Source organism: Aedes aegypti, chromosome 1 (assembly GCF_002204515.2).
Source record: "Aedes aegypti strain LVP_AGWG chromosome 1, AaegL5.0 Primary Assembly, whole genome shotgun sequence".
NCBI classification, from domain to species: domain Eukaryota; kingdom Metazoa; phylum Arthropoda; class Insecta; order Diptera; family Culicidae; genus Aedes; species Aedes aegypti.
Window position 1 is genome coordinate 142,649,619 of NC_035107.1, and position 4,495 is coordinate 142,654,113.

Here is a 4,495-nt window from a genome sequence, read left to right on the forward strand (position 1 = left end):
GTTCGTTTATCTTATCATCGATTTGGCATATCGACGTGATATTTGTAGCAACGTAATACCTATCAGAACAGTATTTCAAGTTCAAGCGTTCTTACCATATCTTTCCAGCTGAGCATGGAACTCACGAAGAATTTATGCACTGCCGTCGAGCATGTATGTGTAGAGCATGATGCATTGGGTGTTTTTAATTTCTCTCTGATCGTGTGTTGAAATTAAAATTCTAAATCCGATTACAAACGACTTTGATGGAAAGTTGAACAAAATGAAAGAAGCATGTATTTAACTGCCATACTCACCTGGATTAAAACAAGTCTGTGAAGGGAATGCAATTGGTGCTCTAAGATTATCTGTAGAAAGACATATTTATGTGTGTATCGACATGGGCATAATTCCTTATCATATTATTGTGTCTATGAAAGGAAATGTCTACTTTTAGGCGTTCAGCTAAAGCTCTTAAATGCTACATGAAAAGCTATGACTTAACCTATATTTGTCTTCCCGAAACTAATTTCAATCATTTTAAGCTTCGTGGTAGACACAGTCACTGCCAAAATAAAGTGCTCGCTTGCTTGTAATCACTCAAGTTAACGAAAATCGTTCGTAGAAACGGAAAATCTTGTATGAAAATGTGTTTACCGTAAACGGTATAACATTGATCGGAATGACTCTCCTAGTAAGAAGTTCGAATTACCATTCATCCATAGAATATGTCCAATGCATGAATTTTGCTTCTCTTTCTCATATATGAGCTTACAAAAATTAAGGTTTTTGTGTAAATTGTGGACTTTGTGGCCGTGTGGTTAGCGGCGTCAGTCGTTTAGGCCTATTGTGAATGCCACGTAGCGTGGGTTCGATTCCCGCTCCAGTCGGTGGAAACTTTTCGTCAAACGAAAAAAATCATCACTGGACTACTGGGTGTTTCGTGTTGTCCGTTGCCTAATGTTAGTGATTGTTCAGTCTGTGCAGCCTTTGTTCATTTTTGTTCATGGGTAAATATTTCAAGTTTTCGAAACAATGATTTCCATGAGTATGGATGGCACTGCCAACGATTCATGGTCACATGAGTTCTGCAAGTGATATAAGCAAGGAAAATATGTTGTCTACTTAAAATAGCATAGCTTAAAACAATTTCAAAGTTAAGATGTTCATAAGAATTTTCAATTCAGCAAAATTGACAAATTACTATGAAGAATGTAGAATTTCCTTATGAAATTGCCTACCTTTAGGGTATTTCGCGATTCGAGTTGAATTTAATTATGAAATAACTCAAAAAGTAAATTACTTTTATAAGTTTGGCCTTCATATTCGGCTTTAGGGGCCATGATTTTAGTAAGAAATGACATTTCCAATAATACCGAGCATTTGTTGCATGGGTAATCAATGTTACCCCATATCAGCTAGGGTAGGTGTACCAATTATAGATGCAATATGTTAGCAGTATGGATAAAAGTCAGATTTTTACCGCGTTTGTAAAACGTAAGCATGACTTGTTGATGTTAATTACTAGTTTGAAGCCTTGTGAAACAGATAAGTTAAACAGTTTAAGTAATAAATTGACTTAAAGCTTCTAAAAATTGATTCTAAAAACCGTTATATTCGTACCAATTATGGCAATAGTGTTCTCATCATTCGACATAATAGTGTTCCAATTATGGATTATCGAATATTTACACGAAATGAACACAAATGCCATCAAAAGTGAATGATAATGCAGCGCTAATAAGTAATGAAGTGATTGCTCATAAAACTTTCCTTTAATTTTGTATTATATGGACATTTAATCAATTTATCGCAATGGGGTCATGGGAACAAATGAATTTTCTAAAAGGAGTCGAAATGTAGTGAAAATTCAAAATATCCTACGAAACAGTATTAATGAACTCACATTACCTCTCCAGTGCCTAATTTTGGGAAAAAAAGCGAAATCTCAATAATCCAGTATCGGTGAAACAACCCTCTCTACCATAAAATTAGCAGCTGCCGCTTGCGAACATTTTCGAACGTGTGATTGAAAAATCCTAGTAATTGAGCACAAAACTTGATGATAATGCCTTACCGAACCGTCCCGTCGTGGTAGTCAACTCTAAAACAGCTTTACTTCTATTATTTCACTGATCAAAAATGTAAACAAACCGTCTCCAGACTATTGCCATAATTGGGCTCTTATACACTCTTTGTACCAGTTATCGCCATAGTGGCAATAACACTATTTCCAACTTAAAACGGTAAATTTAATTGCTCACCAGCTAAATTTATTCATTTGTTCTAACTAGGGACCATAAATTTATCGGTTGATGCAGTTTTACCAGATGAAAACATAAATTTCGTAACTGGTGTCCATTAGCAAACTGCTAAGAAGATGCCATATGTGTGAGGCAAAATTTTCACATGTTCGTTTTTCGAAACTTATTGCACGAATGTTCTTATGAAGATTTAGTTATCATCAAAAACAAATAGGTTTATCATTCCTGTGAATATTAGCCGTTATATTCTAGTGAAACAATAAGAAAAATCTAAATAGGTGTTGTGATAGCGATTGATGTTTGTAGTGAAACTGGCAACACAGTCATATAGAATTAAAGAGCAGATTGGTCAGTATAAGCGGATGAAGTTTAGTATGAGTTAGTCGTTCTGTGGAAGATGTAACCTTCGAAAATGCGCAGAATCGTTCACTGAAATGTAAGAAATTGTTACTTAAGTTAAGATTATATTATTTAAAATAAACGTTACTTTTACAGCATTGAAGCTGCTTGAACGAAGCTGCTATCAATAGGTGTTGATTCATTTCGAAGGAAATATTTTCAACAAACTTCAATGATTTCTATTCAATTGTTAAATATTCTGCGATGGAGTCTACAATCCGTAGGCTCAAAGAGTTGGAGGAGCAGAGTGTACTATGGCAAAAGCAGTATGAAGCTGAAGAACGTCGCATAGAGGAAGAATACCAGCGGAATTTGGCGGAGATTAATAAGGTGTTCCGAAAGGCAGCTGAGAAAATTGCATTGGAATTTGCTGCCAAGAGAGCCGAAGTAAAGAAACAGTTTAGTAGAAAAAATTTAGGTGAAAGTTCAGCCAGTGATTCAACTCAGGTTACTTGCCCTAGTAAATCCCTATCTGGTTGTACTACTTCCAAAACTACTACTCAGTTAATAGCGGTAAACGATTGTCAATCAAATCCAGGATTCAAAACGAACATTTCTACTGGAATACGTACGGATGAAACCGCATACGTTTCTCATGAAAATGGAGTAAGTCAAAACAATAGTGACAAAATTCGCAATGTGGAACGGATCAGTTTATCGTATCTTTGTGTTGCCGCATGCAGGGTACAGATCAGCAACCAATGCATCAACTAAACTACTGTGGATCCGATAAGCACACATGTAGGCAACAAGAAGAGATCTGTGGTGCGATGCAGACGGTAGAACAGACTTTCATTGTCTACGATCCAGGGGGAAAGATAGCTGTTAGTTTTTTTTTTACATTTGTCAAGAATTACGATTGAACTTGTGGAGTTAATCGAATGTACTTTACACATACATGTTGGTATTGGATTCATTATACATTTATAAACTAAATATAGGGAGATAAGCAACGAGTGAACATTTAATTGGTTACCAGTTTCACGGGTAGGAGATTGTTAGGATAACGATTGATGTTTGTAGTGAAACTGGCAACACAGTCATATAGAATTAAAGAGCAGATTGGTCAGTATAAGCGGTTGAAGTTTAGTATGAGTTAGTCGTTCTGTGGAAGATGTAACCTTCGAAAATGCGCAGAATCGTTCACTGAAATGTAAGAAATTGTTACTTAAGTTAAGATTATATTATTTAAAATAAACGTTACTTTTACAGCATTGAAGCTGCTTGAACGAAGCTGCTATCAATAGGTGTTGATTCATTTCGAAGGAAACATTTTCAACAATAGGAAAATCACTTAAAACATTTATTTGAACATGCTCAAAATTTTCAGAAAACAAAATACAATATTTAGTCACGAGCGATGGGTGCCAGTACTTGTTTTAAAAATTAAAAAACTTGCATTCATCAAATGAAATTTTTAATAAATATCAAAAAAACTGATCAATGTTTCTCCGGGTTACGGTATTCCATATCTCGAGCTCAATATTATAAGTTCAGTATCATCAACTGCAATGATTGGCTTACTGTTTGTTCACGTTGTCTTTAGAGTACTGATGGATGATTTTTTGGCTGAGGTTGCTAGTGCTGGGAATGGTAATAGTAGTAGGCTTGAATTTCGCGAAAATCACGTGGCTCTCTCACTACAGTAGTTTAAAATCGTGAATCTCATCAAGTAGTCTATGGATCAATGCACGAGTTCACTAATTTGAAGTTTGAGCGGTGCCGAATTCACTAGTTGCCAACGGCACCGCTCAAACGTCAAATGGTGAACTCGTGCATCGGTCCATATTGGGTACGTGAATTTCTTTAAATCAGTAGTGCCATTGAAGGCTCTAAATGCGGGAAATGCAGCG

The 4,495-nt window shown here is 35.8% G+C and overlaps 1 long non-coding RNA gene across 2 annotated transcripts; it reads left to right on the plus strand.

The window, feature by feature from the left end:
• The first annotated feature begins 2,522 nt into the window (after nt 1-2,522).
• LOC110677781 lies at nt 2,523-3,875 on the plus strand. Of its 2 annotated transcripts, XR_002501189.1 has the most exons (3): nt 2,523-2,679; nt 2,739-3,795; nt 3,855-3,875. It is a non-coding gene; the product is annotated as an uncharacterized LOC110677781 (long non-coding RNA). The 2 variants fall into 2 exon arrangements; XR_002501188.1 differs by having other exon boundaries at nt 2,523-3,795.
• The last annotated feature ends 620 nt before the right edge of the window (nt 3,876-4,495 follow it).